This window comes from Ovis aries, chromosome 3 (genome assembly GCF_016772045.2).
Source record: "Ovis aries strain OAR_USU_Benz2616 breed Rambouillet chromosome 3, ARS-UI_Ramb_v3.0, whole genome shotgun sequence".
Classification (NCBI taxonomy): Eukaryota; Metazoa; Chordata; class Mammalia; order Artiodactyla; family Bovidae; genus Ovis; species Ovis aries.
In genome coordinates, this window is record NC_056056.1 from 172027258 (window position 1) to 172052063 (window position 24806).

Consider the following 24806-nt stretch of genomic DNA (forward strand, 5'->3'; position numbering starts at 1 on the left):
TCTGTTCCAGGCACTGAGGAGGCAGGTTTGAAAATGATATGTTTAGACGCATAGATTTTCTATTTTGTTCTCCAGTCAATCTGTAATGTTAGAACTATCCCATGGAGTATTGGTGGGTGGGTAAAAATCAGTGGTCATTATTTAGACACAGTCAATGCACTTTTTTTTTTTAAATTCAGTGTGATCCTTCCCTGATTCATTTTTCTCTCTTTCAAAGAGAGAGCCAAACCATGCCCTCAGCATGTGCCACATCTGGGAAGTACTCAACTGCGATGACAATGATAATAACAACTGATATCTATTTGGTCTTTCCATGTGCCAAGATTTATTCTAAGAGCTTTGCATATTTCATTTCATTCATTCCTCATGCAATCCCATGAGGCTGATAATACTATTATTCTAAAATGAAGAGACTGAGACAGAAAGAGTTGAAGCAACTTATTCAAGGTCACACAGCCTAGGGGTCAGGTAGAAGCAGGATTCCTGCCAGGACAGTCTGCCTCCAGAGATTCTACTCTCAACTTCCCTGCTAACTGTGTCCCCTATTTGGCTATTGACCCTACAGTGAGTTTTTGTATAAGGAGGAATCCAAACACGTCACCTCTTGTGTTGAAGATCTGTTGTTAAAGACATTTCTTGAATTGACTTTCCCTCACCTACTCTCAAGATTTGGCATCACCGCATCTCAAGTCATCTTTGATCTCTTCCAGACTTAGCCAGATGTTGCTTTTGTATTTTCACAAAACCCTTTGCTCTTATTTTTCATGTGGCATCAATTGTGATGGTCTAATTTCTCATCTGTTTCCCCCTAGAGTCTGTGAGTTACTTAAAGATAGAAACATATCTGTCAGTGCCTAGAGCCTGTTGCTCAACAAATATTTGTGTAATTAATTAAGAAAAAACTGCAGTTTACTTACAACTTCTCAAGAACCTTACTAAAAAGAATGCTAATTGCTAGCTGTATTTATACATTCATTATTTTATCCATTCATTTATTCATTTTTCAATAGGTATTTATTGAGCGAGAATCTCTCTAGGGGCTGAAGTGATAAGGTAATACATGATTCCTATCCATAAAGGGCTAACACAGGAGGTCTGGACATTAATCAGAATTGTCTAATTACAAAATCAGGATATTGCTATGGAAGAAAGAAACAGAATGCTATGTGAAAATACACAAGAAAACATAGAGGTCCCTGAGACTCAAAGAAAACCCATAATCCTACCAAAGGATCAAGTGGGTCATCCTTTGACTCTCTGGGTTGTCCCCCTGAGTCAGAAGCCACCACTGATGATAGCAGGACAGTTCAGTTCAGTTCAGTCGCTCAGTCGTCTCTGACTCTTTGCAACCCCATGAATTGCAGCACGCCAGGCCTCCCTGTCCCATTACCAACTCTCAGAATTTACCCAAACTCTGGTCCATCGAGTCGGTGATGGCATCTAGCCATCTCATCCTCTGTCGTCCCCTTCTCCTCCTGCCCCCAGTCCCTCCCAGCATCAGAGTCTTTTCCAATGAGTCAACTCTTCACATGAGGTGGCCAAAGTACTGGAGTTTCAGCTTTAGCATCATGCCTTCCAATGAACACCCAGGACTGATCTCCTTTAGGATGGACTGGTTGGATCTCCTTGCAGTCCAACGGACTCTCAAGAGTCTTCTCCAACACCACAGTTCAAAAGCATCAATTCTTCAGCACTCAGCTTTCTTCACAGTCCAACTCTCACATCCATACATGACCGCTGGAAAAACTATAGCCTTGACTAGACTGACTTTGTTGGCAAAGTAATGTCTCTGCTTTTGAATATGCTGTCTAGGTTGGTCATTACTTTTCTTCCAAGGAGTAAGCATCTTTTAATTTCATGGCTGTAGTCACCATCTGCAGTGATTTTGCAGAGATTTTGACCAAAAAAATAGTCAGCTACTGTTTCCCCATCTATTTGCTATGAAGTGATGGGACCAGATGCCATGATCTTCGCTTTCTGAATGTTGAGCTTTAAGCCAACTTTTTCACTCTCCTCTTTCACGTTCATCAAGAGGCCCTTTCGTTCCTCTTCACTTTCTGCCATAAGGGTGGTGTCATCTGCATATCTGAGGTTATTGATATTTCTCCTGGCAATCTGGATTCCATCCTGTGCTTCTTCCAGCCCAGTGTTTCTCATGATGTACTCTGCATATAAGTTAAATAAGCAGGGTGACAATATACAGCCTTGACGTACTCCTTTTCCTATTTGGAACCAGTCTGTTGTTCCATGTCCAGTTCTAACTGTTGCTTCCTGACCTGCATACAGGTTTCTCAGGAGGTAGGTCAGGTGGCCTGGTATTCCCATCTCTTTCAGAATTATCCACAGTTTATTGTGATCCCCACAGTCAAAGGCTTTGGCACAGTCAATAAAGCAGAAATAGATGTTTTTCTGGAACTCTCTTGCTTTTTCCATGATCCAGCGGATGTTGGCTATTTGATCTCTGGTTCCTCTGCCTTTTCTACAACCAGCTTGAACATCTGAAGTTCACGGTTCATGTATTGCTGAAGCCTGGCTTGGAGAATTTTGAGCACTACTTTACTAGCGTGTGAGATGAGTGCAATTGTGTGGTAGTTTGAGCATTCTTTGGCATTGCCTTTCTTTGGGATTGGAATGAAAACTGACCTTTTCCAGTCCTGTGGCCATGCTGAGTTCTCCAAATTTGCTGGCGTATTGAGTGCAGCACTTTCACAGCATCATCTTTCTGGATTTGAAATGGCTCAACTGGAATTCCATCACCTCCACTAGCTTTGTTCGTAGTGATGCTTTCTAAGGCCCAATTGACTTCACATTCCAGGATGTCTGGCTCTAGGTGAGTGATCACACCATCATGATTATCTGGGTCATGAAGCTCTTTTTTGTATAGTTCTTCTGTGTATTCTTGCCATCTCTTCTTAATATCTTCTGCTTCTGTTAGGTCCATACCATTTCTGTCCTTTATTGAGCCCATCTTTGCATGAAATATGCCTTTGGTATCTCTAATTTTCTTGAAGAGATAGCAGAACAATTGAATGCAAATGTGAAAAATCTGGACAAGTCAATGATTCCTAAAAAAGTCTTAGAATGGTTGAGTTAAAGGAAAACTATAACAATCATCGAAGCCAACTTCATGTACACTGGAAAACCTCATTTTAAGATTCCAGGTAAACTGATTGTGCAAGAAAAATGCGAATCTGTCCCAGTTCATGGGGATTTATTCAATGTCCTAACACTATTTCTGGTAATAAATAGAGACCTGTGTCTACCTAAAAATTTTATGAGGCATTTAGGGACTTATCTTGATGTTCTCAGGTACTGATACTTTCACAAAGAATCCTGAGCAAATCATCCCGAACCAACTTTGAGTTTTGTCAGGGAGTTATTACAAATTCGTCATGGTGCTACCCTCTGGTGGGTAAAACCAGATAGCAAGGATCAACCTTCTAATCCCAGGGAACATTCTGATAGAGTGAGTTTTTGTTTTATTTAGAGGAGGGCTCATAAGATATTATTAAAACAACTTGAACATCTGGTTTGGGGATAAAGTCATTTTCTTGTGTGACTGCCAAGCCACAGAGCCAGGCTTACCAAGAAAGCCTCCTTCTCTCTCAGCCTTTCGCAAAGCTTAATACCCAACTATAATAATGTGCCCCCTCCAACACAAACGAAGAGTACAGGGGAGCAGAATGAGGTCCTCAAGACACAGGGAAACTTCACCTGTGGTTGGAAAATCTGAGCAATACGGAGCAGCTAGGCTCCATTTTGAATCTTTTCTCAAGCTTATGGCCTCCTATTCAAACTCTCAGTGAAAGAATTCAAGAAAGAAGAAATATCCAAATGAAGTGTTCGCTGAATCCCAGGGAAATTCCTCCTCCCGTCATTGCTGTACTCTCCTCTATCAAGCTGAGAGCTGACATTCAGTCTCAGAGAAAATAAAAACCAGTACTGGGCACTGGACTCTATGATCTGATGGTACTTGTATTTTAGGCAGCCTAGATGCAATTAAAAGTATTCATAGAAGGATTATTAGCTGTGAAAGAGCAGGAAAAGAGACAAACGAGGCACTAAGGATGTAACTACCTGCCCTCCCATGGAAGATCTTATAGTCATTTATGCAACCCTTTCCCACATTTCAAGCAATCAACACGGATAGAACAGATTGGTAAACAAAGTGAAGTCTACTTGCTGTTCCCAAACTTGAGTTTTCAGACAAGGGCAATGCAGCTCCCAAATAAGACATAATTGTGTCCTGTCTTTCTATTCAAAGTATCAAACAGTTGGAAAACAGCCCAGAGATTTGTTTTGCTCAAGCCCCTTGTTTTGCAGTGACACCCAGTGGGGCAGTAACCTGCCTCAGCCTCCCAGCTCACCAGTGACAAAGCCCTGGCTGGAGAGCCAAGTCTCGTGACTCCAATTCCAGGACCTTTGCCTGTTGTCTTCAATGGAGATTGTAACATTTTTATCTTATCCTACTCAACCGTCTCTCCATTCACTCATTGTGCTTTCATAGCTCAAAGAACCTAGAAGAGGGAGGAAAGTAAAGCCGAAGGTTAGGAGTTAGCTACATTTTGTGGTTGGCAAAATAAACTCATGAGCAGTAGGTTGTAGAAGCTTAGAAAGGAAAAGCATATCAGAGCCCAGGAATTGAACAGAGATTGGGCTCTTTCTTAACTGTGTGAGGATATCCAAGTGTGGAGAAGTCACCCTTTTGAGTCCTTTAGGTTGTCTTTTCATGGGTGGGAATTTGGGAAAGAAGGGAGGGGGTGGTAAGGGAGGAGGGGAGCAGGGACTGGATTCTTCCTTTTGTATTTGCTACCTGCTGTTGCTTGACCACCTACCTAATGCAAATGCTGAGGATGGTCTAGTATATGCCAAACCTATGACACTTTTTTTTTTTTTTTTGCATCTGATAGCAGTTTGCCAGAGGCAGTCAACTATAAACAGGCTTTTAGGCTGACAATCCAAGGCTCCTCACAGAATTGACTCAGCGGATATTTTGTCCAAGGTACATAGAGCAAGTTTGCTAAGTCTAGGTCATTCTGATAAATTCTTGAAAACAGGGACCCCAGACTGCAAGGGGAGAACATCAAAGATCTCCTGGGGCTGTAACTAAGAGCTGGCAACTGGCCTATGTCCTCACTTTACTCCAGCCTTGGAGCCTGTAGCAAAGGAAGCTTACCAGGCAGAAGTTCTCTTCTGTCTGTCTTCTTTTTCTATAATTTAATTTTTATTGAGATAACACTGGTTTAAAACATTATATAAGTTTCGTGTTGTGCACTGTTCTATTGGGTTGACCAAAAAGTTCATTCAGATTATTTTGTAAGATATTATGGAAAACCCTGAATGAACAACCCAATATTTTTATTTCCGTGTACATTACAGCATGCTTACCACTAAAAATTTAGTTTCCATCCATCACCATGCAGTTGGTCCCTTTACTCATTTTGCCCTCCCCCTGGTCGCTCCCCCTCTGGTAACTACTACTGTTTTCTGTTCTATGTCTACGTGTTTGCTTTCATTTGGTTTGTTCATTTATTTTTTGTTTGCTTGTTTTTCATATCCTACATATAAGTGAAATCATATGATGGTTGTCTTTCTCTAGCTGAGAAAGACAAATATAATAAAAGAAAGACAAATAATAATATCTATTATTTATCATAATACCCTCAAAGTTCATCCATATTGTTGCAATGTTCAGATTTCATCTTTCACTATGTCTGAGTAGTATTCCATTGTGTGTATATATATATATATAACACACCATATATTCTTTATCCATTCATCTGTTGATGGGCCCATATCTTGGTTATTGTAAATAATGCTGAAATGCTGTAAGGATGGTTCCACATCTGCAGATCAATCAATGTGATATACCACATTAACCAACAAAATAATAAAATCCATATGATCATCTCAGTAGATGCAGAAAAGTATTTGACAAGATTCAATATACATTTATGATAAAAACTCTTAATAAAGTACATATAGAAGGAAAGTACTTCACCATAATAAAGGCCATATATGATAAACCCAGGGCTTCCCAGGTGGCAGTAGTGGTAAAGAACCTGCCTGCCAATGAGGAGACATAGAGACATGAGTTCAATCCCTGGGTCAGAAAGATTCCCCTGGGGGAGGGCGTGGCAACCCACTCCAGTATTCTTGCCAGGAAAATCCCATGGACAGAGGAGCCTGGCAGGCTAAACTCCACAGGGTCATAAAGGGTCAGACACGACCCAAGCATCTTAGCACACAATGCATGATAAACGCATAGCCAACATCATACTCCTCTTCTTTAAGGCCATCTGCTTAGCTGTGACTCCCCTGAAGAATCAGAGCCTCTTGACTTGAAAAAAATCTCAGAAGATTATCTAGTCCACCCCTTATTCCAAGGAGGTAAGTTAATAATGTCATTAATAAGACTATATTGTAGGTTTTCATGTGGAGGGAAGAAGAATTAAAGAACTGAGTGGGCAGAGAGTCCCAGAGCACCCAATGGGAAAACAAGGTGTTCCTGGCTCAGGCAGGAAAATAATAGGATATAATAGATTAGTAGACATCACCCTTTTACATGCGCCAGGATCACCTGGAGGCCTTTTAAAATAGATCACTGGACCCCTCGCTCTAGAGACTCTGACTCTAGTAGGTTTAGGACTAAAGATTTTATCATTCATAAGAGGTTCCAATTCTACTGATACTGCTGGTCCAGAAACCACACTGCAGAAACTTGTAATAGGTAAAAAGAGGGAAAAGCCATGGCCTCTGCCCCTTGCCTTTTGGAGGCCCTGGAGAGGAAGTTCATGAATAGGAATTGTCCATAGTTAGATAGACTGATGTTATTCTTTAGATTCATGTTATTCTTTTCTATCTATTAAATGTCATATTTGAACTTTGTAAGAAAGGGAGTCCTGAGCCAATTGGTATAGGCTACAAAAATCACTCCCTTAAGTAATTTTACTTAAATTATTTACTTAAGGGGAAATTCACTTAAAAATGAAAAGATATAAAGCTAGCACTGTATGCAGGTGTTATGGCTGAGGTATAGGAATAATCAGGGACTTCCTTGGAGCTGGTGATCTGGTGAATTGAGATGAGTGTGGGGAAAGCAAGAGGGAGAGGGAGACCCAGGGCTCCTGTGTGCTGGTACTCCTTCAGTGTCACCCTAAGTATGCAGTAGGTTGCAAATTGTAAGCTGTTTTGTTTCCAGTTATGCTAACTTTAATTTATATATAGGAGACACTGCCCAGCAGGAGAAGGAGCCCCAGACCAGGAAGTTGGCAGGGCCCAATATGGTTGGTTTGTGATGCAGGCAAACCATCTTAGCCCTCTGCATCTTAGCTTCTTCATCTGTAAATGAAAATAACAATGTTTGCCCTGTAATGCTGCTGAACTCCTTGAGGGTCCAATGAGAGCAGGTGTAAAGGCTCTTTACAAGAATATTAAGTGTTGTAGAAATGGGAGAAATTATTATTCATTCATTCAACCAAATTGCATTGGGTATCAACCATGTGCTGAGCTCTAGGTGGTACCATGAGGAACAAAATAAAACAAGGTCCTTGCCTCTTTGTGGGGAAAAGAGGAAATAGAAGCTTTTCTTCAGTCAGTTTTTTCTTTACTCCTTCACTCCCTCTCCTCCCATTTTGCCGCTACTGAGAAACCTTTTCATGGGAACAGCAGAGATTAATATATGCAACTTGAGAAGTTCCCTGGGAGGGAGTCTTCTGCTGCCCTTGCATGTCCTCTCCAGAACACTGCATATTTTCATCTCTAAGCTGGTAAATGTGGGAGACCTGGGTTCTATCCCTGTGTTTGATCCCTGAGTTCTATCCCTGGGTTGGGAAGATCCCCTGGAGAAGGGAATGGCTACCCACTCCAGTATTCTGGCCTGGAGAATTCTATGGACTGTATAATCCATGGAGCCACAGAGTCATATATGTGAAATATATATATATACGCACACACAAAATGACAAAGGAAAGAGGGCAGAGGGCCAGCAAGGTGGGTGGAAAAGACCTTCCAGTTCAGTCACTGGGTCCCAAGCCTATAATCAATTTGTGGTTTGGGGGTAAAGTATTTAAAGCCTCTGTGGACCCATTTTTATCTGTAATATGGCTATCTCTCAGGACCAAGATTCAACAGTCCTTGTTGTCTAAACATTGAAATAATTCCAGTTGATGAAAGTTCCACACTCCAGCAACTAGGAGGTAATGCCCAGCGTGGTAAGTGCCTCTAATCCTGGGCTCCAGTGCAGCTTCCATATCATTCTGTTTGGTTGGTAGCTATATCAAAAAAGTAAAAGTAGTGAAAGTGTTGGTTGCTCCATCATGGCTGTCTCTTTTGCGAACTCGTGGATTGTAGCCCGCCAGGCTCCTCCATCCATGGAATTCTTCAGGCAGGAATACTGGACTGGATAGCCATTCCCTTCTGCAAGGGATATTCCCAATTCAAGGATCAATGCCAAATCAATCATTAAATATATGTGACCATCACTTGACTATCCCTTGTCTATTCAGTCTTTGTGATGATCACATGATGGTCCAGTAAATGAATGCCTTGGTTGCTACTATAAGTGGATGCTCAGTACAGTTTTGTTTCCTTCTGGGCAGGTTTCTGCATGATGAAGGATGGGTGGAGATGGTCAGAAAGGAAAGGAAGGCAAGAAGTTGGTAGAGAAGGAGCAGAGAGTGAGACTATGGTAAGTGGGTGGGGAGGCACACTTCTCTCTGGACCTGGGATGCGCTTAGCCTGTGCCCTTCCTCACCTCCGGGGTGAAGTCCAAAGAGAAAGCAAGAGTCTTGTCAAAGGGCTTGGCATTCCTTGAATGGAGCACAGAGTGTTATTGTTACGTAGTAACAACTCAGGCCCACATCGCTAATTTATTCCATTCTAATCTCCCCTTCAGTGGGGAGACAAAAGTCCGCTGGCTCTCCCTTGCACAGCCCTGCAACCTGCCGCTGGGAGAATAGTTTCCTTGTTTCGCTGGGCTCCTCTCACATTTGCGCTTTCTTGGCAAACCTGCTCAAAGGTATCAGAATCTGCAGGCATGCCCCACAAAATGATATGTTTGGAATTTAATCAAGCGCCCCACAAAATGGGACTATTTACCTTGCCCCTGGAAGCGCTCACTTTAAAAATATTTAAAAGTGATCAAAATACAAATAATGAGGGCTCTGCCCTTCACAATAGGCTTTTTAGGATTTATGTATTTTGATACACATACTTCACTCTTCCCAAGAAGCGAGGTCAAGCATTTCCCTGGTTCTGACATGTTAGCGGAGAGAGAGGTAGAAAGATGGCCGAGGTCCAGTCCTAGTGTTTTTAGTGATACTTCTTTGCCTTGCTCCTTGGCGTCTCTTTTCTTGCATGAGGGACCTGGAAAAGCCTTTCACTGCAGTGTTGGGTGGCATGATCCGAATGCTTGGAATTACCAAGCTACAAGTGTCAACCCTTCAAGTGGCTTTGAAGTCTGGTAGGGAGCAGTTTCAGGCCTGAAAGTGAGGGCCCACAGGAACCCAGAGAGAAAAAAATCTTTGCCACTTAGCAGTCATTTCGTTCCCTTATATTTTCCTCCCATTGCAGCCCCCAACCCGCACCCAAGGGGTTGTGTAATGCTTCTCTGTGATTCTCAAACCCTCAGTCCCACCCTCCCACCTGACTCTCAACCACTTCATTGAGAAGATCCATCTTCCTCATTCACCATTCCTCTCCTCCTTGAAGATTTGTTCTCTTGTCTCTGTTTTCATCCATTCTCCTCCTTCCCTTCAGCTGACAAAACCTTTGCCCTCCTTGCTAAGTGAAAGGCACCCCTGGGGCTCATGGTCACCCAATGGTCTTCTCTCTTGGATAATTAATTTATCCTGTCTTGAGTGACCTCACGCTTTCCAAAAGCTCCTTACCTCATTTTTACAAAGGACCCTCACTCCCTCCCAGCATGTAAAACCAACACATATACCTCTTAACCTGGAAACTGGCACCACAGTCCTCTTGTTTCCTTCCTCATTAGAACTGTTGAATTGGTAGTCTCCACTGGTTGGCTCCTCTTTCTCAGTTTCCCTTGCAAAGTGACTTCTGCCCAAATGACATCATTTGAACCTGTCTTAATAATTGGTGCCATACTTAACTTCACTTTCGAATCAATTCCTCAAACAAACTTTTTCTTTCAAAAAAAAAAGTTATTTATCTGGCTGTACTAGATCTTAGCTGCGACATGCAGAATCTATGATGTTTATTGTAGTATGTGGAATGTTTAGTTTGTGGCATGTGGGATCTAGTTCCCTGACCAGGGATTGAACCCAGGCTCCCCGCTTTGGGAGTGTAGTCTTAGTCACTGGACCACCAAGGAGGTCCCAAAACAGCTTTTTCTTTTCCTGTCAATCTTACCTTCACCTTTACCCACTCCAGGGTTTAAAATGACCCTGCTGACATCCTCTTCTTCTTGAAAGGACTCCTGTACGTTGCAATAGCAGTGGTTCTCCTCCTGAAACAAGAATAGTTTTTCTCAGGTTTTCTAAGTGGCTCCTCCTCAGCTGAGGAAAAGAAAAGGAAAACATTCTCAAAGAGTCTTTCTCTCTGCTCCCTTCTCTCCTCCTGTTTCCCCGCCTCTCCTTCTCTCTCTCAGTAGTGTTATCCAGTGCCATGGCCTCAGTGACCACTCCTTACCTCTATAGAACTTCCCTCCAGGACTCGCTTGCCTCCTAGATTCCAGACCCTTAATTCCAACAATCTGCTGGACTTCTCTCTTTATATGTACTGCTGGCATTTTAGCATAAATGAGTTTTCAAAACCAAAATCACATTTCCTTTTTGAAACCTAGTCAGCCTTCTAACTTCTTTCTTCTTATAAGTGCTACAAATATTACACTAGCAAACTGAAACTATGTGACTGTCTCACTCCATTTATTTAACTCACTTTTTACATTTGTTCTCTGAGTTTTCTCTTGCCTCTGCCCCCTGCTTTTCCTTCCACATGTTTTCACCTCAGTTTACATTACATGATCTCTTCTTGCCTAGATTCCTGCAATAACCTGTGAGGCGGTTGTCTCCTTGATTTTGTGTTCTTGTTTTGTTTTTGTGATTTTGTGTTCTTGTTTTGTTTCTTCTTGTGCTCCTCAGCCAAATCAATCTTCTTGAAGCCACTTCTGAGGAGAGTCTTTCACCCTTTCACCTCTCTGCTCAGTTAAATTCGGAGTCTTCAAAATGCCATACAGGTCTTTCCACAAGTTGAGCCTAAAGATAGTTCCAGGCTTAACAGTAGTGTCCTATGCGTGCATACATGCTTAGTCACTTACTGACTAGTCACTGAGTGTTTGACCCTGTGTGACCCCCCAGACTGTAGCCCACCAGGCTCCTCTGCCCGTTGGATTTTCCAGGCAAGAATACCAGAGTGGGTTACCATTTCCTTCTCCAGGGGATCTTCCTTACCCAGGGACTGAACCCGCATCTCGCATCTCCTGCATTGGCAGGCAGATTCTTTACCACTAGTGCCACCTGGGAAGCCCCTACAGTCCGATAATTAGCCTATTTTCTAGTCAAATGAGATGGAAATATTTCCTAGTTATACCCAGAGTGATTTCCAATCTCTGTCCCTTTGTTTATATTCTTTCTTTTGCCCAGCACCCTCAAGAGCACTCAAAATGTTCACTCAAATGCAGCGGAAGCTGTCTCTTCCCTATATTCCTACAAAGCTTAGTCTGGGCTTCCTTGTGTTCCTGACCACTGTCAGCTTAATATTGCCTGTTTTGAGAGCCTGATATCCCTGCTTCTCACTTCTCCAGTTCCCAAGAACTTTAGGGGGAAAGAATATATCCTAGACCTTTTTAGAATCTTGCATAGCACCTGAGCCAATAGTTTCTACATAGGTGTCTCTGATACATATTTTGGAATGTTGAAGTTTAAAAAATAAAAAAACACTGTAATTTTAGAAAACTTTAAAATTGATTTCTTCTGTTTTGAAAAGTTTTTTCTTCTATTTATTTTTTATTTTAATTAATGACTGGAAATGCTAGCTACTAGTCACCACACATAAACATTCTCACCACAAACTCATTTATACTCAAAAATACTACTCTCACCAACATTTTTAGAGTGATCATGAATTCCTATTTAAATAAGTTAATGGAGAAAGAAAATATAAAAGTCCAATTGTAATATACCCAAAAGATTCTAGGGCGAGGATGTTATGGAACTGATATGTCTTATTTAAAAAAAAAAAAAAATGCCCAAAGCTTTGTATGAAGAAAGAAATGGTAACCCACTCCAATTATTCTTGCCTGGGAAATCCCATGACCAGAGGAGCCTGACTGGCTACAGTCCATGGGGTCACAAAGAGTTGGACATGACTTAGCAACTAAACAACATAAAGCTTCGTAATAATTCGACTTCCAAGGTGATGAGCACAAAGTCCCCTAGACTCTCTCCCAACACCCAATTCTCTTTCCCTACATTCTGCCTGTGAGAGGATTTAAGGAAAGACAAATAAAGGAAGTTTCTGTACCTCACTATGGAACCATCAGGAGATCTCTTACTGGTCTTTGTTTTTTCATGACCCTATACAACCAGAAGCAAAAAAATAAAATTCAGTCAACTCCCTGGATATTAGTTCTCTAAATTAAAAAAAAATAGAATATTTGGAAAATATACTTAATAACTAACAAAAAAGAGTTGACTATTGAGTGTAGGAACTGTGTGTCGGTCCCTTGTTTGTTTCTCCCTCAAGATTAAATCCTGTTCTTAGCACATAGTGCTTGACCAATCAGTTCTTATTGATTGATTATAGATGGCTGATTTACTTTTAGTGGACTCTTTTGGAAACTTTCCTTGAGCTCTCAACTCAGATAAAAGTTGATGACCTGTATATCTGTATCCAGTTCACACATTGGCTGAGAACTACAAAAAATTTTGTCAAATGGCTGTTGACAAAATTATATCTTTATTAAATGGAGAAAAATGTGGTTGGCTGGTATGATCCAAATCTTTTAAAGCCATGTCTTAAACCACGTATTTTATTTATGTGTGTGTGTGTGTGTGTGTGTGTGTGTGTGTGTGTGTGTGTGTGTGTCGTTTCCAGATGCATTTGTATGTAGTTCTTTCCCCTGGCTGCAGAATGGAAACAGCAATTTGATCTCACTCTTCAACAGGTAGACTCCTCTAGCCATCTTGGACCACTTCTGTGCCACAGGCAAAGTTTTCTTCTTCCCAAACTTTATTTTGAAGCAAGTTCAAGGAAATTCAAAACAGCAGGGTTGGGTGAAAAAAATAAGAAGTGTTTTGTTCAGCATGTACAGTTTGAATCGTGTCAGGAAATATTGCTGCTTCCATTTCATTACACTTTACTTTGGAGGAACCACTTTTTTTTTTTTTTAACAAAGTCAGGCGAACTCTAAGTCAGGAGGCTGTCCACAACTGAGTCTCATGGACAGATGGCCGGCTCAAACACATAACAAAGGTTCTGTTGTGATGCTGCCAGTTCTATTTCATGAAATCTTTTTTGGTATAAACTGGAGAAAGCACTTTGTTCAGTTAAAAATTTTTTTTTCCTGCCAGTTGTCTTTGCCAAGGTCAATGTTTCTATTACATGGGGGAAGTATACACTCCCTCTGGTGGCTGATTTAACAATTTTTCTTTACCAAAAGACCCATGGATCTCAGTAGCTAGAATGTTTTGGTGTAACGTACATTCGTTTAACAAATATTTATTGAGATTATGCATCAGGCACTGTACTAAGTGGTGTTGGAAAATCCAGGTCTTGCTCTGGGTCTGCCCATGTTAACTCACTGTTGGACCTGTTCACAAGACAAACACTTAACCTCTCTGCTTCTTTTCTCAGTGCAGTATATCAACACACTGCTTATCTCAAAGCCTAACATTGAAGATCCAAAGAGATAAAATAATGGTGAGTGATCATACATTGTAAATTGGAGGTCACACTATGCTGAAAATAATTTAGTGCAGCCTTCCTGTTGCCCTAAAAATAAAACTCAACCTTCTTTCATGGACTCAAAGACCCAGAATAATCTGATCCCTGTCTTTTATCCCACACCATTCTTCCTCTGGAGAATATCACACATCCATCCTGGCCAACCAACATTTCCCTGAAAGCATGATTTCCCCCTCAAGGCCTTCATATGTATTTCCTCCTTTACCTGATAAGCTGTTTCTCCTACTCTTTACCTGCCAAAACTCTTATTTATTCTCATTTTAAAAGCTACTTTTTCAGAAATTCCTTTGCTAATCACCAAATCTAAAAGTGATCCCCTTTATTATTTTCTTTCACAGAATCCTATTTTCCTTCATAACATTTATCCTACATAGAAATGTATTTATTTGTTTCTTTAGAAAGTTACTATCTTCCCTATTAGAATAAAAGCTCCAAGAGGGCAGGTGCAATGCCTGTATAATTCATTATGTATACCTCACATCATTTGGAATTTGGAGAATGAATGAATGAAACCTGTGAAGTACTATAGAAATGTAAATTTTTATTATATAAAAATGAAATAATATGTAAAATTTAAGAAAAAAGGATTGTATATTTAATAAGTATTATTGGGATATGAATTTTAAAAATTATTTTAATTGTGTACTCAATTATGTTTAATGCCATATATTTCATGATTGCCTAAGCAAATAGGATTCTAGAAATTCTAAACCCTCATGATAAAACTGTCCAGAGATGTGAAGTGATATGTATGAAGTCACACAGGGGCAGACATAGGACTAGAATGTGTGTCTCTGATCCTTGATCCAGAGTTCTTTTCACTACATGTGCTTATTCATGTATATCATTATTATAAAACCTCATTTCTTAAAGCTTGATAGATTTATTAAACTCTTGTATTTATTTCTAGGCCATACTGTGCTTAGTTGCTCAATCATGCCTAACTCTTTGCGACCCCATAGTCTGTAACCCACCAGGCTCCTCTGCCCTTGGGGATTCTCCAGGCAAGAATACTGGAGTGTGTTACCATGCCCTCCTCCAGAGGATCTCAAGCCAGGGATGGAACCCAGGTCTCCCTCATTGCAGGTGGGTTCTTTACTGTCTGAGCCAGCAGGAAAGTCCTAGGCTAGAGCAACTATAACCAAATTGTTTTATATTTATCAAACATATTAACATATTGCTTCCCTGGTGGCTCAGAGGTTAAAGCGTCTGCCTCCAATGTGGGAGACCTGGGTTCCATCCCTGGGTCGGGAAGATCCCCTGGAAAAGGAAATGGCAACCCACTCCAGTATTCTTGCCTGGAGAATCCCATGGACGGAGGAGCCTGGTAGGCTACAGTCCACCGGGGTCGCAAAGAGTCGGACACGACTGAGCGACTTCACTTTCACCTTCTAGTAACATATTATCTTTCATCCTGAACTCCTAGTACTAAAACAGACATAGCTCTTAGCTCAATCCCTCCCTGCTTTTTTTTGTTGTTGTTGTTCATTTCCATTACTGAGGGCATTTTGTCATCCTTTGTGCTCAGAGGGTCTTTTGCATCTGAAACTCATATTCTTCAGTTCTGGAGAATTTTCTTGAATTATTTCTTTTATTATTTCTCCCCCTGCTCCATTCCCCATGTTTTCTTTTTCTATAACTCTATTTTCCCTTAAAACACTTCTATTGAGTTTTTCATCTGCTATCATAAATTTAATTAGCAATAGCTCTTCAATGTTTTTTGACTATTTCTTTTAAAAACAAGCTGAACCTATTTCAAAGGTACAACATCCTTTCTTAAATTGCTGAGAAAAGAAGTGGCAGAATTTTTGAAATTATTCTTTTCTTTGCATCCTTTTTTGGTCTTTTTGTCCCTTTTCTCCCATTTGTGTGATTTAGTCATTGTCTTTGTGTTGAAGCTTTCCTCAAACATTTGGTGATTCTTGGCTGCCCATTCTTATTTAAGAGAGGATAGGGTTGCCAGGTGAGATACAGTATAATTTAATTTGAACTTTTGATAAACAATGAATACATTTTCAGTATATGTTAAATATCACAGTTTTTATTTGCTAAATCTGGCCATCTTTTTTTTTTTTTTTTTTACTTTATTTTACTTTACAATACTGTATTGGTTTTGCCATACATTGACATGAATCCACCACGGGGGTACATGCGTTCCCAAACATGACCCCCCTTCCCACCTCCCTCCTCATAACATCTCTCTGGGTCATCCCCGTGCACCATCTCCAAGCATGCTGTATCCTGCATTGGACATAGACTGGTGATTCGACTCTTACATGATAGTATACATGTTTCAATGCCATTCTCCCAAATCATCCCACCCTCTCCCTCTCCCTCTCCCTCTGAGTCCAAAAAGTCCGCTATACACATCTGTGTCTTTTTTGCTGTCTTGCATACAGGGTCATCATTGCCATCTTTCTAAATTCCATATATATCTGGCCATCTTAAGAGAGAAGCACAGAGCAGCTGAGGAAAGATCTATGTACATGGATAAGACTTGTTGACTCCTATGTGTCACTAAGCTGATCTAAATGGATCAGCTGGATACCTGGCCATCAGTATCTTTAAATATTAATGTTGGGCTGGGTCAGAGTTCCCAGACCAGAGTCATTCAGCCTTTAGCCTAGGGGATTACGGCATGGCTCTCAGTTCCAGGAACTAAGCTGAGACAAGAGGCTGAGATTCTCATCATTCAGAATGTGTGATTTAATGAATCCCTTGTTGTCAGTTGGATATTCCTGCCTTCAGTTATGCCTGTCATCCTTTGGTTTAGAGTCTTACTGGTAACAGCCTTACTGGAGAGTCAGTCTTCAGTCTTCTGCCAGAGGGTGAGGGGACCACTTCTCAAACGCAGTTAGCAAGTCCTATATCAGCTTCGGCTGCACACCCACTTTCAGAGGTACTTCTTGCTGCTGCTTTCTGAGACTTTCTGGTATTTTGCAGTGCAAATCAGGTTGCTTCTGGGCTTCCCCCACTGTCAACTTAAATTTCAGCTTCATGAGCCTGCTAAGCCTGTTGCCCCTCAACCATCTGCTTTCTATCTTCCAAAATGTTGTTGTTGTTGTTTTCCTTCTTATTCTTTTTGTCCTTATGGGTTAATGTCTTTAAAATCAATCCTTTTATTGTCTTTTTTACTGAGTTTGGGAGATGGAGTGTAATGTAAAGCATATGTTAAATCTGCCACCTCTAACTAGAAGTACAACCATGAATTTTCAAAGTGACTACAGAAGAGTCATTTAGTTGCTCTTTTCTCAATTTTCTTTTTGTAAACTGAGAAGACTAAGAGAGATGATTGTTGATGGGCCCCACACAAAATTTTATGATTGTATAATCTCCCACATTATCATTCTTAACTGAGACTGTCAGGTTACAGCTTCCTAAACCTTCAAAATAAATTCTGTGTTCAGTCTTTTAAGGAATAGACAAAGACATTATCTACATTTTCAATTATATTGAGCCTCCCAACTCTGCCACTTGCTGTCATGGGAATTTCTCTGAGGCCTGGACTTCTGTGAAGTTTATTTCCCCTCAAATGTAGACAATAATAGAAACTTCTTCATAAAGCTGCTGAGATGAGCAAATGAGTTAATCCATAGGAAAGTGCTTCACATATGGAAAACTGCTACACAAATATTAGTTGATGTTTTGGGGGAGGATAGTGCATCTTCTCAACACAATAGTTCTTGGCTTTTAAAGCCTTCTGGCTGGGAAATCATAGTATCTATCTTTAGTTGCCTGGACTTAATAGGTGGTGCTACTAGTCCTTGAATGTTGCCAGTGAGTTGGTTTCTATAGAGCACTGAGTCCTCCAAGACATTAATAATACTATTAATACAGGCCATTCTTAATTGAAAACTATTAATATGTTAGGTAATCCACAAAGTACTTTACGTAAAGTCAGTCCTTTGTATTCACAGTACAAAACTGCAGTTCAGGAGGGTGGAATGTAAGGGACTTAGGATCCAGTGGATTTTTTTGTCCATGGATACCTGATATCCTGGAACATTGGATACCAAAGGACTACTGTATCTGCAGCATCTCTAATCTTTATAGCAGTCCGGTAAGATAAAGTCCTATTGAACTTGTTTTGCAGATAAGGAAAAATGATGCTCACAGAAGTTGTCTTCTGATCAAGTACACTTAGTAAATATAGGAGTTGGGATTCAAACCAGGTCAGTCTGGCACCGAAGTCCATGGGCACTCAAAAGAGTGCTCTTAACTCTTCAGAAGCCACTAATAAATCTTATAACATTGTGAATGAACTTTGAATAAGAGCTGTAATTTGGTTTCTTCTAGTCTAAATTCTGGCATGGGTTCTGAGTTATGCCCATAAGAGTCTGTTGGTCCTGCTTTCTCATCTCTCTTCTTTTCTATTCAGTGACTGTCTACTCAGCCTGCAGGATTCCATCAAGGTCCAGCTTCTTTGTGAAGTTTTTCTTTACTTCTCCAAGCAAAACCGACTGCTCCTTTCTCTACATGCTCTGACCACTTTAATTTGTATCAAACAAAACTGCCTCTTCTTAACCATTTTTGACTGCCAAAAATGACTTCAAATGACTTCAAACTGTTTGACCAAATATCTCTTTATCCCATTGTATTGTAGTTGGGGACAGGATCGGTCTGTCCTCTCCCCACGCCAACCCCAGACTATAAGGTCCATGACAGTTAATTATAATAAGAGCTGTCCTTCTGAGCACTTACTATGGGGCAAAACTGATCTGCACACTCTACATGAAAAAGCTCATTTAATCCTCAAAGCAACCCCATAAGAGTTGCATATATATGCACTATATGTAAAATATTATATAATATATAATATAAAATTATAAATAATATAATACTAGGTAATATATTAAAACAGTATTATCTATACCATGATACAGTATATTGCATAATTGGAAAAGACCCTGATGCTGGAAAAGATTGAAGGCAAAATAAGAGGGTGGCAGAGGATGAAATAGTTGGATAGCAACACCAACTCAATGGTCACAAATTTGAGCAAACTCCAGGAGACAGTGAAGGACAGGGGAGCCTGGCATGCTGCAGCCCATGGGGTCACAAAGAGCTGGACACGACTTAGCTACTGAACAACAACAAGAGCAAATATTATATAAGCTAACGTACTCCCAGGTATTATGGTTGTAAGCACGAACAAAACTAAAGCTCAGCTCTTAACCTTGTGGAGATCAGGGCACTGTGAGGCACTCTGGCAAACAGCACAGCAGCAATAATGAGGAGTGATTGCTGGATTGCAGTGATGAACCTTAGGGGAGGTATGAATGAATGACCTGCTGAGCACCTGGTGGAAAGGAGGAGGCGACAGAGGAGACAGTCCAGTCCTGGGGGAGGAAAGGGGTAGAATTATCCAAGTGAATAGATATTCAAGGTCAGTGCACATGTGTTCCAGGCTGACAAAGCTGCTTATGCAAAGGTCCTGAGTGGGGATGGAGTGGAGGGGGAGGAGCAAAGCAGCTGGTGAGCTTTCAGAGCAGAGCGGAGTGGGGCAGGACTGGGGGCTATGGGACCAGTGGCTTGGATATGAACCCCAGCTCTATCATATATTATCACAGTGATGTTGGGCAGATTTCTTAACCTCCTTGCACCTCAATTTCCTTTCCTGTAAAATGGGTGTGGTAACAGTACCCACTTGGTGGGGTGGGAAGAATACCCAGGTTAATACTTGCAAAGCACTTAAAACAGTGCCTGGTTTGCAGAAAATGCTGAAAAATAATTGTTAAGTAATTAATTTTCCTATGTGTAGAGTTAATGAAAGAAGTTTTGCTTCAGAAAGTGAGAAGGTTATGATTAGAGCTGTAATTGGGTTCTTATAATTATAAAATCATTAGAATAATAGCCATCACATATTTATCATGTGATTAATATTCATCCCATGGCATGCTGACTTCAAAACAACCTTGGGAGAAAGGTACTGATGTCATTTTATTCATGAGTTCACTGAGGTACAGAGAGGTGAAATAACATTCTCACACTCTGAACAAGTTGGAGAGACAGGTTTTTAAACCAGGCATTTGCCTCTGGAGTCCTTGAGCTGAGCCACGATGCTGTAATGTCCTTCTGGCATTACACAAGATTTAAGATGAAAGTGAAATGTGTTAGGTCCTAGATTATTCTTGTTTTAATGGGTTTGGCTATTTCAAAACAGAAACAATGCAAAGGAATGAATATATACTTACATGACATATTCTTGTTGGTTTCCATCTTTTTAAGCTTTTTTCAGTGCACTGATGATGCCTTTATCCCCTTAAGAAAAGTAAGACCATGCATAGAGCTCAAAGTGGCTCCTTTAAGATGCTCAAGGATTAATAATAAACCAACTTTAAAAAACAAGACAATAAAAAGAGATAATCGATGAAGTTTTCTCCCTTCTTCATCTGTCATCTTCTCCTTTAAAAATTTTAACCTAAGCCAAAGATTTCATCTAAGGTCTTGATTCAAGTCTTCAAAAAAAAAATTTTTTTAAAGGGGAAAAAAATCAGAAAACATGAAGTCACTGGTGGAATTATACATAATTTTAAAAAACAAAGCGGTAGCGTGTGTCTTCAAAAGTAAAGATTTTGGAAGCTTATGCTAGTGAACCTATATGAGACTTTCCAGAACTTCCAGTGATAAAAAAAAAAAAAAAAAGAAGTTAAGGGCAAGGACCTACCTTGAAACCTGTGACCTTTGGTAACTTATTTAACTTCCCTGTGCATCAGATTCCCTTATCTCATGAGTGGGGATGATAGTAATACTTGCCACAAAGGTGATGACATGAAGAGTAAGTGAGTTAATTCATAACAAATGGTTTGTACAATGGCTGGCAGACAGTCTGTGCACAGAGTTACTTTCCTGAGGTCATCCAACAAGCGAAAGTCCAAAAACAGAATTCTCACCCCCAATCCTGTTTTCCAGACAAGCTTTTTTTTTTTTTTTAAACAACGGATTATTATGAATGCTCTCAGCATAACTAATATTGAGTCCCAGAGTGTGTGTTTGCTTCTAGGAACTGGGTTCATATTCATTTCCTCCTATTTCCTTTTCTTCTGGTATTGTAATATTAACTCCTTAGGTAAGAAAGCCCTTTGATAAAGTTCTGAGCAATAATAATAATAGCCTTAGGTCAAAGCTGGGCAGCTGAATTTATGGTAAGTATAATTTTAAAAGTTATCATAATTTACAGGGGGAAAAAGCAACACCTGATGTTAAAGCTTAAAGTGTGTTTTAGCTAAAAAATCCAAACAAAATGACCAAAATATAAAAAAAAAAAAAACCTTCAGAAATTGTTGTAAATGGAGCTATTAAAGTCACAGTGATGCTTGCATCTCAGAGTGATATGATTACTAGTCTTCAAATTTAGCATCTTTTTGTTTTTCAAATTAAACCATTATAGAAAAACACAGACTCAAGTTATGCAGAGCCTGTAGAGTCAGAAACAGGAGAAAAACTTATCCCTTGCTTATTTTGTGTTATGGAGGACAAAAGTTAATATGTGAAATTTTGTCATGGGTTGGGGAGATGTGGCCATTCCTCCCATCTTTCTCTTCTGAGGGGCTGGCTGAGGGGCTTAGGAGAGATTCACAGTGGAGGGAATAAGGATTAGGGGGCTAACTGTATTATGAGAAAAAGCATGTAATTTGAAGAGGTCATCAGGAAATCATTTCCCAAGGAGGGCCCTTGTCTTTGAAATCCTTTCTCACTCCTGGTCTAACAAAGCCCCAGTTCATTGAACCTCAAAGGATGATCTTAAGCAGCTGGTTTTGGCTGGCCCGCTTTGATGGCTGGGGTGTTTGAACTGCAGTTGGGGTTAAAATGGTCTATTTCAGTTTAATTATTTGTGTATCTGCTCAGGATTCCTCTCAAGGAAAAATGGGCTTCATCCTGTGGGAAATGAACGTTTCTTTGTGAGTACTACAGAGTCTTATGCAAAATGAAATAACTATTTCAGGAGCTCAAGTTGATGTTTTGGCGAATTTATTCATCCTATAACTTGATGCTTCTGTGGTCCATTTGGTTGAGGGAGGAGAATCTACACTTTCCCATCTCTGTGATTTTTATCTTCTGCAATTGAGAAGACTCCTTCACACGTTCACACTTTACTAAATCCTGCTCTTTCTCCCGAATTCCCTTCTGTAAACTTTCCAAATCATTTAACTTAAAAGTTCAAAATTCAGATAGGATTTGAACATCCTTTGGTGTCCTGGGGAAGGAACAGAGGGACCAGTGCCCTCTGGACTTGGCTTCCTTTAAGAGAAGATTATTAAGAGAATTTAACAGGAAGGAGTTTTCTAATTTTAGTTTTGTCTTTGAGGAGAAGGGTTAATTTTCTTCTATAGTTTATTCCTTTCTCTCTGGGCTGAAGAGTTGCTGAATTAGATCTCACTAGATTCTTCCACTAGAGTCTAAGTTTCAGGAAGCCAAGAACTGCCCTAATTTACTGATATATTAAGAGGGCCTAAGACAGTATCTGACACAGAGTGGGTTCTTATTCATTTAAATGAGTAAATGACTGACCCAGTATAACAGTCAGGGTAGGCTGGGTTGTGCTGCAGTAACAAGAAACCTTCAAATCTTAGTGGTTTATTTCATGTATATTGCAGGTCAGCTGGGGGCTCTGCTCCACTCTATACCTCCTCTCTGTGGAACCAAGGCTGACAAAGCAGTTTTCATCTTGAATGGTAGAAGCAAGAGAGTTCTAGGTTTCTAAATCGCAATGGAATATTCTGGCCTGGAAGTAATATGTGATCCTTTCACTTACAGCTCAATGGGCAGATTTAGACATACGGCACTTCCCAAACCACATGGGGGTAATGTTTACAGTCTTAACTGCATGCTCCAAAAGCATTGGTAGCAGTAATGCCTACCACATTGAGAGTGGCAAGATTTAACTGAAGTGTTTGGGGGGATATTATCCTTATTAGAATTTTGGTGAGACCGTGAATCAGTCCCATTTCTCAGAATGAGTTTTAAAGTCATAAGTCTATCACTTTAAACACAGGCAGTATTACCCAAGATGTGAAAATTGCTCCTGCACTTTCGTTGCAGGCCATGTTCATTAAGTGGTCCTTTCTTTCACTGTATCTACTGTGCTCTGCAATGTCCTCAGACCTGTTGGTATAAAAGGCCTATAATCAGGACATTACTAATATTAGTTGTGTTGCTCAGTCACTCAGTCGTGTCTGACTATTTGCAATCCTATAGACTGTAGCATGCCAGGCTTTCCTGTCCATCACTGTCTCCCAGAGCTTACTCAAACTCCTATCCATCACCATCTCCCAGAGCCTGCTCAAACTGATGCCATCGAACCATCTCATCCTCTGTCAGCCCCTTCTCCTTCTGCCTTCAATCTTTCCCATCATCAGGGTCTTTTCCAATGAGTCAGTTCTTCTCATAAGGTGGCCAGAGTGTTGGAGTTTCAGCTTCAGCATCAATCCTTCCAGTGAATATTCAGGACTGATTTCCTTTAGGATTGACTGGTTGGATCTCCTTGTGGTTCAAAGGACCCTCAAGAGTCTTCTCCAACACCACAGTTCAAAAGCGTCAATTCTTCAGTGCTCAGCTTTCTTTATGGTCCAACTCTCACATCCGTACATGATTACTGGAAAAACCATAGCTTTGACTAGATGGACCTTTGTTGGAAAAGTAACATCTCTGCTTTTTAATATGCTGTCTAGGTTGGTCAGAGCTTTTCTTCCAAGGAGCAAGTGTCTTTTAAGTTTATGGCTGCAGTCACCATCTGCAGTGATTTTGGAGCCCAAGAAAACAGTCTTTCACTGTTTCCATTGTTTCCCCATCTATTTACCGTGAAGTGATGGGACCGGGTACCATTAGTTTTCTGAATGTGGAGTTTTAAGCCAACTTTTCACTCTCCTTTTTCACTTTCATCAAAAGTCTCTTTAGTTCCTCTTTGCTTTCTGCCATAAGGGAGGTGTCATCTGCATATCTGAAGTTATTGATATTTCTCCCCTGCAGTCTTGATTCCAGCTTGTGCTTCATCCAACCTGGCATTTAGCATGGTGAAAGTTAAATAAACAGGTTGACAATATACAGCCTTGATGTACTCCTTTTCCAATTTGGAACTAGTCCATTGTTACACATCCAGTTCTAACTCTTGCTTTTTGACCTGCATACAGGTCTATACAGTCTGCTGAAGTGGAGCATTTCAGATAATTCAAATAATAAATGCCATTTTCTCCAATTATCCAAATATTTTAGGTGACTATGCTCAAAAAATGTGGGCTGTAATCATCTGGAACTCCACAAATTCCACAAAGAGCTCCACAAATTCTCCACATTACTTTGCATAAACACAAGGTGTGTATGTTTATTGTTAAGAGTTATTAACCATGAAAAACCCACATTGGAGTTTTAATTCACTTTTATTCTAGTTTCCTGTAGAAGGAGAATTTAGCAAAACTTTCTGTGTCCCTTCTTTACCTCTTATGTACAAGACTCGTTGTAAGCAGAACATACAGGTTTCAGTTCAGTTCACTTCAGTCGCTCAGTCATGTCTGAATCTTTGCAACCCCATGCATTGCAGCATGCCAGGCCTCCCTGTCCATCACCAACTCCCAGAATTTAACCAAACTCACATCCATCAAGTCGATGATGCCATCCAGCCATCTCATTCTCTGTAGTCCCCTTCGCCTCCTGCCCCCAATCCCTCCCAGCATCAGGGTCTTTTCCAGTGAGTCAACTCTTCACATGAGATGGCCAAAGTATTGGAGTTTCAGCTTCAGCATCAGTCCTTCCAATGAACACCAAGGACTGATCTCCTTTAGCATGGACTGGTTAGAACTCCTTGCAGTCCAAGGGACTCTCAAGAGTCTTCTCCAACACCACAGTTCAAGAGCATCAATGCTTCAGCCCTCAGCTTTCTT

At 40.5% G+C, this 24806-nt stretch overlaps 1 long non-coding RNA gene across 1 annotated transcript in view; it reads right to left on the minus strand.

Annotated features, from left to right (window-relative positions):
• Positions 1-301: 301 nt before the first annotated feature.
• LOC132659465 (uncharacterized) overlaps positions 302-24806 on the minus strand; it is a 56719-nt gene continuing 32214 nt past the window's right edge. Inside the window, exons 2-3 of the long non-coding RNA XR_009599967.1 lie at positions 10375-10471; positions 302-4517 (exon numbers count right to left, since the gene is read on the minus strand). This is a non-coding gene — a long non-coding RNA (uncharacterized LOC132659465). The remainder of the gene's footprint in view (positions 4518-10374; positions 10472-24806) is intronic.